We start from the raw sequence: 13,234 nt of genomic DNA, 5'->3' as shown, positions 1-13,234 counted from the left end.
CCGTGCATATTTGAAAACTTGAAAGCAATTCTAAACACTATTAAACTTAGTCTTTCAGGCTGATCTGAAAAACTAACTTCATGGCAACAGTATGATATATTCTACCTGGAAGAGGGGAAAGAACTGTTAGATAAGGATTTAAAAGTAGCAGGCCTGCCAGGCACCAAGCACCGGTGGCTTATGCCTGTAATCCTAGATACTCAGGAGACTGAAATCTGAGGATCCCAGTTCAAAGCCAGTCAGGACACGAAAGGCCATGAAACTCTTATCTCCAATAAACCACCAGAAAACCAGGAGGTAGAGCATTAGCATTGAGATGAAGGACAGTGCTCAGGCCCAGAGTTCAAGCCCCACGACCAACAATAAATAAATACATAAATAAATAAATGAATGAATGTTGCAGGCACAACTCATAGGTGATAGCATAGTGGCATTTCTTGCTATTGTTTCTAACATATTCATAAGATGATTTTTTTGTTGCTTTGTATGTCCCTCCCCCCACGGTATAACCCCTGTTTTCACTGTATTTGATGTTGGTATAATTTGGGGAGGGGAAGGGAAAAAAACAAATTGTTTACATAGGGATACAGGTGGACCCATTGCAACAATGAAATGTACAAGATGCTATGCCAAAAAATGAACTTTACCACTTTGTTGGGGGGGAGGAGATGGGAGGGCAGTGATGGTAAGGGGAAACAAAGGAGGAGGCAACAATGCTTGATAAGAAATGTACTCATTACCTTGCTCATGTAATTGTAACCCCTTGTACAGTATTTTACATTAAAAAAAAAAAGAATGGGAAACCTGTCTGAGGGAAAAACCCTTTTCAGAATTAATAGTCAAGTCTGTTTGACCAACCCTATATCCTCAACAATATACTACATATCTAGCTAGCCACAACTAAAATTGAGCTGAGGCCCAGTGTGCAAATATTACTAATATATACTACTAGGATGAGCTCAGTAGCAAAATGATAAACAACACTATGGTACCTTAGCTCAAAAAGCTAATGAGAAGGCTTGAGTGAAGTTAGAAAGCAAATGATTTTGTCAGTTGGCTTATCAACAAGAAAACCCATGAAGACAGAGGGAGCTAGGACCAGATTAGGAAAAGCAGGCAGGAAGCTCATGAGTCTAGGTGATGACAGGTCAGAAGATGGTTGCATTAACTGATGTGTTGCTGAGAAGAAACCAGCTGGTCTGTAGAACTAACATTAAACTAAGTAGTTAACTGCTCTATAGAATGGACTTTAAACTGACTTCTCAGTTTTAGTGGCAGCTAGTTAGGATGACTTCTACATGTTTTATTTTCCCATGGAGTTTTAAAAAGGGGCTTACAATAGCTGGAACAATCTTTATATCTAAAGAATCCTTTGTTATACACTATTTATAGGCAAATATTTAAAGATAACAGGTTCCTTGTCAGGCCTATGGATTTTTCAGTGCTGTGTAATGGATTACTTTGTGCTTTCAAAATTTGTTTTTATTTTTAATTTGTGTCTGTGTGTGTGTGTGAGAGAGAGAGGCATAGACAGACAGAAAGAAAGGGAAAAGTAGAGAGAAAGAGAGTGTGTCCTAAAACTTTAATTTAGGACCTAGGTACTGTCCCTAAGATTTTTTGCTCAAGGATAATGCTCTGCCACTTGAGCCATAGCTTTATGTTAAAGTTTTTTTGGAGGTAGTTTTTATTAGAGATAAGAGTCTCATGGACTGGCTTTGAACTGTGATCTTCAGATATCAGCATCCTGAGTGGCTAGGATTACGGGCATGAGCTACAAGTACTGGTCTTTGTGCATATTTTTTACATATTCATGAGATCAGATCAATAAACACAAGTTGAACTAAACTGGATTAATTTTCCATATAATGTCCTAATTTAGCAGTAGCACTCTGGTAGAACCTCAATGTAGTATATTGATATACCCAAATAATACGATTTTAAACAATGTGTCTCAGATTCAGATGAACCATCCAAACTTTTCAAAGGTATTTTTGTGGCCTACACAAAATACTAATATATAAATCTCATAGTTTTCTTTAGGAAATTCCCCAAATATGTTCTAATTTTCCCATGTAACATGGTTCTGTCTTTACCTTGATCCCTTTCATTTTGCTAAAATCCCTTCCCTATTTTCAACTTATTTTCTAAGCCAAACTCAAGCCCTTCTTCCCTCTCAAGGATGTGTTTGCCTGGAGGCTAGCTAAACTAATCAAGAGGAATTGGAACTAAATGTGATGAGGAAGGAAAAGAAAGCACCCAGATAAATATGTAAATCAATTTACTATGGAAAACAGTAGCTGTCACATTCAAGGGAGAAAAACACTGTGGGTGGTACCAGTGAGTCAGGAGGAAACATTTGTACAAGGACTGTAGAGATATTACTTATAAATGCAAATGTGTCTATCATTTTACAGATCCCAAGTCATATGAAACTTACATTTTAGGGAAAATTAAAGTGAAAAACCATTTGCACACTACATGGGCTCATACAAAAAATTACACTGTCGGAAAGTCCAATAGACCAATGAAGAAGCAGAAGAATGGCATAAAGTATCAAGTAGGTACTATGACCAGCTAGAAACCAATACTCCAAAGGCAAAGATTAATGACAATGTGTAGGAGATATTGTAAAAGTAAAGAAAAAGCCAAGGTACTCTTTGGATCTGGAAACTTATAGTCAGTGTTATTGCTAAAGTTGAGGGTTAAGAATAATGATTAGAATTGTATTTATATGTAAGTATATATCTATTATGTATTAATATACTATGTATGTTAATACTATACATTGCATATTTCATGCATCATAATACCAAATATAATACCAATTGTGTCTGTAAACAATCACAACATTCTAGCAAATATTTTTAAAATTCATATAGTGTTTCATATAATTAAAGAATTGTTGAAAATAACAAAATATGTGCAAGAGATATAGAGTTAAAAATCCAAAACAGAATAGAGAGAATTTGAAATTGAAATAAATGGTGATGTTTGCCCTGTTTATGGATTAAAATAAGAATTCCTGACAAGATATTCATTTGCCTTATACTAATATATAATCTGAAGCAAACCCAATCAAATCCCAGTAAAGCACATTTTGTTTTTTGTTTTTTAAACAAAAGGTTGAATGTAAACTTTACATAGAGATATAAAGTACACAGGATAACCAGAAATGTGAGGATAAATTTGAAGAATTTGTGCAGCTGAGTTTCCACATTTACTGCAAAACTTCAGTGACAGGGACTGGGAGATGCCGCACTAAGTGAATTTGTGAGTAACCAGAATAGAGTTGAGACATTGAAGAGTTCAGGTTCAGCTGTGTATACTACAAGCAAAATTGAGAAGTGTGGAGACACTCTCCCCAAACTCTGCAAACCCTGCTCGAAGAACTACATGGTCATAAATGACAAAATGAATCATAATCCACATCTTACCCCTACACAAAAATAAACACAATATATATTTCAGCTCCAAAAGAAAGCTAGAATTACATCATTAGGGAAAAAAAGACACAGGAGAAAATTTCTGCTACTTCAAAGACAAATAACTATTTCTTAGGATAAATAAGGTGCTTTGTATGAAGGGAAGAAGGTTGATAGAGTCTCCTAGTCAATAATTTATAGATGTATGTATATATATATATATATATACACATATATATATATGCAAACTTACTCTTGTTCCCAAAGCAAAAATCTCTAATATTATACATGCTTTCTTTTTTTCCTTTTTCAAATCCATGTGAATTTCAGAACATCACAGACCAAAGCAATATTTTTATTAGACTAATGACCAAATATCATTTCCACCTCAAAAATTCCTCTGACTTCTTTTGATTTCAGTGGAATTTGGGGTAGACTTTGAATAGCTTATAAATGATTGTGAATATTAAAAATGTCAGAGATTTTCAAACAGGAACTTTCTAATAATAGAGAATTATTATACACCAAATCCAATTATTATGAACCAATTACAATGACTTATGAATACTCCTTTAACCCCAGGTTAAGTCTGAATTCGCTATTTCTTTTATATTTTACAGATACCTGGAATCCTGAGGCATAGAGGAATGACTTAACAAGGTTTGCTTTGTTTACCAAGAGTCCCAAACACATGTGAATCCAGTATTCTTAACTCCAGTTTCTATATGCATTACCATCATCTTATGCAGCTGCTTCTTTTATTCAATCCACCTCAAACTTCAGCAATATATCATCATCACCTGGCAGCCTTATGTAAACCGGAATTCGAGCCCATGGTTAGAGAAGTTGCAGATCTAGTAAGTTCTAAGGTGCTGAGACAGTGGGTCCTCACACCCTGCACTGATCTAAACCATATTTTTAAAGGTAGTTTTGAAATATCTCCCATGAATAATCTGTAAAATCAAGGGAGGCTTTCTCAATCCTGTGTGTAGTACTCCATAATCTCATTTCAAAAGAGTGAGAAGGAATATGATTTCCTTTGAATCCGCTGATGCTAAACCCTTTTCCTAAATCACCTAGGAACAAACAAAGCATGAGTTTTGTAATACGAAAAGCATTCTTTGTCTAGAAAAGGCAGAGGAAATTGTTGTATTCCAAGCATTTGTGTTATTTTTTAAATGAACATTGTATATGAGAAGTAGGGTGAGAGCCCAGAGAACTGTGGTCTGTGGATATAACACACAGACACCCTGGAGGTATCTAAGCCTCGACTGTCGACAGTTCTGAGAAACAAGATGACAATTGTATACTAAAAGCAAATTTAATCTGAGGAAAATATATGCATCTTACCTCTAAGGATACAGTCAGGGAGACACTAAGAGTGAGTGACGCCAGGGTACGCATTAGGTTGCTTTTCTGAGCGGAAACTACCAACAGCACAACAGCTGTTGGATTTGAGTACTAATTAAAGATCTTGCAGGCTTTAGTTAACTTCCTTTCACTTTTACCCGAGTAGTATGTGTACTTAGGAAGTTTGTCACCCCTATCTTCTATTTAAGAAGAGGAAACGTGCACAGGGCCTTTAACAAGAAAGTATTGGAGAAAAGAACATTTTTTTTAAACATAGATGTTGACAGGAAGTGTGAGCTGGGTCTGCTGTTAGGTGGATGACACCTTCCTATTCTGCAGGAGATGCAGAAGATTCACTCCTCAGAGAAGAAATAATGTATCTTTTACCTGCTGTCCTCTTTGGTACATACAGATTTCTGAAAAGTAAAAAAAAATATTATTTCATAATTTTACTACTTTTATGTTGCTAAATAAAACACTTTATTTGAGACTCAGTTAAGATATATTATTATTTTTATTATTATTATACACACACATATCTACTGATTACAAACCCAAAGAGAAGAAGGAGAGGGAGAGAAGGAGAAGGGAGAGAGAAGGAGAAGGGGGAGAGAAGGAGAAGGAAGAGAGGGAAAAGGAAGAGAGGAGAGAGAGAGAGGAGGAAAAGAGGGAGAGGGAAGAGAGGGGGCAAGAGAGAATATAATATTCATGCCAGTTCACATGGCATTTGTAGTAGATTATTAAAATATTTTTTGCTATTGAAAATTTCTATTGAAAACTTCTACCCTCTAGACAGATAAGAGAATAAATTTTGATTGTTTAAAAAATGTCAACCACATCTACTGACCTAGGGTTTGGATTCAGGGCCTTGCTCTTAGTGGAAGGTGCTTTACCATATGAACCACACTCCCTACACTTTTTGTTTTGTTAGTTTTGTTATTATTGTTGTTGTTTCATGGGATCATATTTGAACTATAACCCCCCCCATTTATACCTCCCATGAAACTGGGATCACAGACATATGCTACAATGCACCGTTTCCTGATTGAGTAAAGTCTTGATAACTTTTTACTTAGGCTAGCCTCAGATGACAATGCTACTAATCTTCCCCATTCAAATAGCAGGGATTACAGGTATGGCACCATGACTGACCCTTATTACTACTTAAACTTGAGGAAAACTCTATTTCTTGAAAACCAAAATGTAGGTATTCAAAATGCTCATAAAAATATTAATGAGTGTAATTGTGGAGGTGGGAAGGGAGGGAAGGTAGGGGAAAAATAAAGGAGGAGGCAACAATGCTTGATAGGAATGTACTCATTAGATTGCTCATGTAACTGTAACCCCTCTGTATAGTATTTTCACAATAAAAAAAAACTTATTTTAAAAAGTAATGAATTTTGGTTAATGTACACACAAACCTTACAAATATTTAATAGAAACACACAAACCTCACAAATATTTAAAGAAGCATAATGACATTTAAGAATGTACCAATTTGACTCCTTTCACAATGCAATGACAAATCCAGAAGAGATTTTTACTAAGTTAAATCTGTTTCAATCTGTCCTGTTTCTGAGCAGAGAAACACTCTGAGAAGGGGGGAAAATGCCTACTTAGGAATTATGTGTGCTTACCACCGTGTCTTAATTGTCTCAAAGTGCTCTGCTCAAAGATTTATTTTGCCATAAGATGAGAAAGACTCTCCTGAATATTTGTTTCAAGGAGTCTTGCACAATACAGAGCCAACTCCACAGGACACCTTAAGAAATGTAGGTTTTTAAGGTAGATTACAAGAGGCTCCCTGCCCTTCTGTAGACATTTCAGCTCAGATATCTAACAGACATCAAAAACAACTTTAAGGACATTTGTCTTAAGTGCTGGAGGAAAGAATCAAAAGTTTCTGGTTGAACTGAACAAGGGTACTTGACCAGCAGGCAGAGAAGGATTTTCTGAGAAACTCGGCTTTTCTTTTGAGGCTTTTCTGGGTTAATAAGACTAGCTAATGGATCAGGCAGATGGAAAGGGGAAGGAAAACAATCTTTCAGCCAGAGTTCCCTTGGGGTGTGAATACCTCAAGGAAAGATGCAGTAGCAAGAGCTTGAAGATGGAGTGAAAGTGACTATGTCTGAGGTCAGGGGAGCAAAGACAAACCACAACATGAAGCTGAAGGGACTGGATCAAGATGGGCTTTGTCAGTCATCAAAGATTTCTGCTTGTGCCCTAAGGGTGCTGAAAGGTTTCTGTTAACCAGACAGCTACCACAACAAATTTACATCTTAGAGAAAAATCTCCCTTCATGCTGTAGGAAAAATTCATTAGAGGGATAAGGGTGGAAACAGACAGACTTGGAGGATACTTTTTCTTTGCCCAGTGAGATGACAATGACATTGTGCATAAAATGTGGGAGTAGAGTTGAATAAAGCTGTCTATTACAAAGAATGATGGATGAAATTGCAGGATCACAAAGGAAACACCAAAGAACGTGTCTGGCAGATAAATTTCTAGCAGATAAATCTAGCTGGTATCTAACATGAAAAAGAAATGAGCCTATGAGCTTAAGCTGCTGAAATGTTGGGGTTGAATAGCATTGTCTACATTGACTGATATTAAAAAATACAACTCGGAGATATTTCTATCCAAATGGGAATACATGACAATTGCACTAAATTTCCAACTGTAGATCCGAAGTCCACAGCCACTCTGGGGGACTTTAGGGACTTTCTATGTCCACTGCTACCTAGAGGTGGGGACAAATCTCACCTGGAGGTAACAAACAAAAGAACGACTAGCAGCACAAGTTCATAACCACCTTTGGTTCTGTAACATTTCTCACTGGTTCCTCAAGGAGAGCTTAAAGTCATAACATGGCACACTTATTAGGACACTAATAATTCCAGTAATTTTCAACAGTGCATTCCCACACTCTTCTCCTTGGTGCTGCTTATAGGCTCAGCACCTTTAGTTTGATAGTGAAAGCTTTCCGGATGGAAGAGAAGGGCAATAATCACACACATACACACATCATATCTCATAGGTGCACACAAAGGTACATATGTGTATATCATATCACTTATCCTTTTGATTTTCATGGTTTTTATAATCACAAACAGCTGGCTGCTTGACACATTTCCTAGAGAGAACTATGATTGGGGGATTTTGGGTTTGGTTTGGTTTTGCTTGGTTTATTTTGTTTCTGAGATGTAATGAATGGTGTCTTCATGAACTCTATGTCAACCATATATACATTCCGAGGTTCAAGGTTGTATGAACTGCTTAGTTTTATAAGAACTGCTGGAGAATTTTATCCTTTACATCAACTAATGTAGCTCTTCTTAGTAACTTAAAGTCATACACACATATATACACACCCTGTGAGTGAGCCAGCCTGATTGTATTTTGGTACCTACTCTCACTCGTCCTCATGGTACAGCCAAGATGTGACATTGCCATATTGGGCCTGGGAACACATGGAAGACTTTAGATCCAGGCAAGTAGCAGTGGAAAGTGACACCAATGCAAGAGACCTGGAGTAGCTGAATCCACAGCAATTTGATATGCAAGGAGAAGAGAACAGAAAAGACTGTGGGATGTTTCTCTTGATGGCATATAACTTAATGAGAAGGCTAATAAAATGCCAGCCACTACCTTGATAGGTCTTGAACACCAGCTATCTCTATCCATAATGCCACATAAAGAAATACGTAAGTTTTCTCAAGAAAGGATGGACTATTGGACTAACAGTACCTGTCATTTGAAATTAAACAGAAAATCCTAGGGAAAATAGGTACAAATGTAATTATTACTTTGACTTGAACTTTGATAAGCAACAAGCCAGCTTTCTGGTGACTGGTTTTCTGGTCATTGAATAGAAAGTGATTCTTCTCCCTTAACATTCTTCTCAGTCTTTGTGTGCCAATGCTGTCTCTGCACTCTATTTTTCCCTTAAAATTTAAAACACTCTTTTACTCCCACCCACAGGAGAAAATGCCAAGTGCTATTCTCTGATCAGCTATTGATTCTGTGCCATCTGTCACCTGTGAAGCATGATTTTCAGGGAAAGCAATGATGTGGCGCTTCTTTGCTTAAACTGTCCTAAGCAACCACCTCCTCCAACGTGCTAGACACAAACCTGTTTATTCCCTGTCTGTCAGCATGATTTGTTTATGATGATTAGTTTATAATTTACATTTAAATGAATTCACCAAGTATAGTGGAAATTTGCATTGAAGTTGCTAGGTTGAACAGAAGGGCTATGGACCATTGTTTTCCTCGGTCAGGAGGTTCTAATGGGCATGCCAGTCATCCAAATGAGTATTTTACTAACATATCCTTTCTCTGAAGAATTTCCTTACATAGTTTTAGAATACCTTTTCATAAATTTCATTTACTTGGAATTAAAAAAAAGAATGACAATGAAGTAAATGGACATCACGATTTAGCTGGAGCTTCACAATTTATCAAAAAATGTGTTGTGTCAAAGGATATTCTTCTGACAACTGCTGGTCAAAATAGTTTTATTGAATATTATCATGGCCATCATAATTACACTCATTGTGAGAAGACGTAGCAATGGAATGAGCTGAGCATCTATTATTATTTCACAAAAAGCAATTTCCACTTTCCTTAAACATTGACCTTTTCTTTCTCAGTTCACCTAACCCACCTATTTTATATGTGTTCTCTCTAATTATGCTTCCTTTGTTTCCAAAGAACAGAAATAGATTCAAGAAACTTCAAAGTATAAGAGGTGAAGTTATTATTATAACAAGCACCCTAACTTATTGGACACTTAAAATGAAATCCAAAGTAGCGTTGCACCTCAACTAGATCTTCTTCTCAAGATGTTGAATCTACAGAGAAATTGTCTTTACTTTCTTGTCTCATTCATTTTAGAGAGTAACATGGGCATTCAAAACCGTTTAAGTACATGAAATTAGAAATGCCTAACTTCCTTAGAGAGTATGGTAAAACTCTCAGAAATGATGCTGAGGTTAGACAAGAACCAGGCAGAAGGTACCATCCATATTCAATGAGTACAACTCTGTTTTCTCCATTCTTTGGATGTTCATTCTTCAGCCTATCACCTTGTTTAGCCTTAGAACTTTTCCTACATACCCAAAATATTAATGATTTCAAATCTGAAGATCACACAGACTTTGGTCTCACCAGAGAAAGTGAGTTAGCCTGGTCAATGGACGATTTGACTTTCTGAGTTGCTGTTGTCTGGTCCAGTCAGTGTGGGAAGTGGGAAAACAGAGATCTTATAGTAAATATCTATGGTTGTGGCTAAGAAAGATAAGACAAAAATAAAAGTGGGTAATATCAGGTGGATTGATTGCTATCTCTAGGACACAAAGGTTTTAGACTAGATACATATGCAATGAACTGTTTGGGGTACTCTATGCTGTTTGTCATTGATGAAGAGGAGTTGCATGTGTGTTAATCCAACTTCCAGTGGGATTTCTGGAAAGTGTGTGGCAGATGCTAAAGAATGGCCACAGGCATCAGCAGACTGCAACTATCAAAATAAATCTGATGCCCTGGGGGAGCAGTATTCTAGACATTGGCTTGATTGGTTCCTGCACTATAACCCTCTACAATTACTCTTGATGGAATTATGTTGAATTCCACAACTTGGATATTCACAAAAAATTACACTATCAATATTAGTTACATAGTATATTATTTGGTTCTAAAGTCAGAAAAATTCCAGTTTCAGTCCAAGCACTAATTACTGGCTGTAATATATATGACCTATCATAATTTGGATGCAACATAGTTTATCCATAAAATTGACATCATTAACAATCACCACAACCCAGTTAAGAATTCTGTGAGAGGTCACATGACAAATGACTTAATATAATGATGGCTTAAGCATTTATGTTCCATCACTTTCATAAAAGATACACAGGTGAGGTGCAGGTGCATCAACGCTTGGTAGCAAGGCTCAGGAAGTCATCCAGGACTCATCCTACTTCTACATTTCTGCTCCTTCCATGCTCAGCGCTGGTTTCCACCTTCAAGACTCCAGGGTCTGTTGCTGGCAACAGAATCACTAGGCATCAAATGTGCATCAGAATCACTCGGCATCAAATGTGCATTCCAGACAGTAAAAAGAGGAAAGAGGAACTAGAGGGAATAGGTTCAAAGGAAGGACCTCCTAATGATCTGTGTTTAACATAACACATCTGTGCACATCTTGTTCGCCAGAACAGAGGCCCTGGCCTCATGAAGCTGCAAGATAAGCTGGCAAAAGCAGTCTTCTATCTGATGCTGTGCCATTTGGGATAAAACTATGGTAATAAACATAAGAGAATAGCTGGGCAACTAGCTTTTTCTGACACAAGGCTTTTCATAGGACTACTGGGAAGATTAAATGAGTTAATACATCCTTAAAATCTTAGCACAGATTCTGATGTATTGTCAACACAGAGATGATCATTATTGCTTTTTACTGGCTGTCAGGAATAGAAATTATTACTTAAAATAGTAAAAATACAGGATCTCATTATATGATTGAACAGTTTCTCAGCTACCTCAATGCCTTTATTTTACCTGGAAATAGTTAAACTTAAAGGGAAGGAATCAAGAAATGTCATAAACAAAATATGTAGGATTAAAAAATGTAGGACAATTACAAATTATATTTTGGAGAGTACATAAATGAATGAAGATTTGATTTTTTTTTCTTTATCAAATGCAAGATCTAAAACTGGTCAGTTGCAGTAAACTATATACCGAAGGATACAAAGTAGTTTTCTTAACTTCTGGAACAACTCTCAATAAACAGCACAGGAGAAATGATAATCGAATGTGGGCACTTGGCTGCTCTCCACAGATTTTCACATAGTTCCATACAAGCGCCTACGTAGGTGGAGGATGACAGAACGTGTTCCTGTTCTTCTTCAGAAGTGTTTAGTCTGTTCTCTGACTTGTCTTTTTCTATTTTTTTTGTCTTTTTGGAGCCAGCCTTTCTTTTTTTCTCTTCATCTCTATTTCATATGTCTTTCTATGTGCCTTTTCTTCTTAAATTGTTCTGCCAGGTTTCTGTGCTATGATTTTGAGGCTCAATGCAAATTATATTCAATGCTTTAAATTCTCTTTTAGAGGATGCAACATCATCCTAAATCACTGGTTTCAGGTAAGAGATGGCTTCAGGGTCTCTTAAGCATACTGCCTTTTCTTATTGGGTGCTGAAAACTAAAATGAAAATACACTGCTGAAATGGCTGGAAAATGAGTTTCAGCAACACACATACATACACACCCACAGACAAACATGCACACACACACACCACACCCACTTTTCCTTTCCCTAATACTTGCATAATAATTACACATTTACATAGGAGCTTTTCTTAAAGACTAAATGTACTAATGTATTCTAGATACATGTAAACCACACATTGTCATATATAGTGATATGAAGTATATATTATATATACACAATTATATAATTTTATGTGTCTATTTATATGTAATCTATATGTAAATATATTATATACATAATTGTACACTGGAATATATATTCATATATATTATAAGCATATGTATATACTTCATATTTTGAGTTGCAATTACTCATTTATATAGAAATATATATTTATACATAATACTTCATAGCACAGTATGGAACATTGAGCACATAAATATTAGGTCTGATAATAATGATGAAAATAATAAAATTAGGTACAAAATTCCACAGCCAATCTTCTAGTCACTACAATATATTGTTGTAAAATAAATAATACACATAGTGTCTGGAAGCTCATACTTATAATACTAGCTACCCAGAAGGTTGAGATCTGATTATTGCAGTTCAAAGCCAATCGCTGTAGGTGTATCTGTTAAACTCATCTCCAAATTAACCACTGAAAGTCAAATGTGAAGCTGTGGTTCAAGTGGTAGAGTGCTAACCTTCAGCAAAAATCTAAGGGATTGTGCCCAAGCCCTGAGTTCAAGCCCCAGAAAAAACAAACATAAAGAGGAAATAACATAAATTTTCTTCTAAACTGCAAAAATTTTACTATACCATTAAATCGGTGATGATTTCCCAAATAGTGCAAAATAAAAGTCAAAAAAATATACTATGATTAAACCATGTGTTATACAAATTCTATTCCCTGGTAGGAAAATTGTTCAAAGTCTCTCCTTGTGGCTCTAGTCCAACTATTTGTAGGGTTTCTGGGAAGATTAAACACTTCTTAAAATCTTAGCAGAGTTCCTTCCTGATGTACTATCAGCACAGAGGTTGACATTTCCTGTATGATAAATGATGATGCTTTAGCTCAGCTTTCTATCTTTTAGACTAAATCAAAAATAAATCTTCTGTTTAGTTACTTATTTCCTTTAAGCTTGACTGTATTTACTCATCATTAATCATTCACCAGATAGACATTATCAGAAATCCTAGCTGATACATCTTCAGTCTAATTTGTGTCTTCTTTTCATCTGGGT

The sequence above is a fragment of the Dipodomys merriami genome, unplaced genomic scaffold (genome assembly GCF_024711535.1).
Source record: "Dipodomys merriami isolate MVZ:Mamm:240054 unplaced genomic scaffold, mDipMer1.0.p SCAF_10, whole genome shotgun sequence".
NCBI classification, from domain to species: Eukaryota; Metazoa; Chordata; class Mammalia; order Rodentia; family Heteromyidae; genus Dipodomys; species Dipodomys merriami.
The sequence above is the reverse complement of the archived record's forward strand: the minus strand, read 5'-3'. Positions refer to the sequence as shown.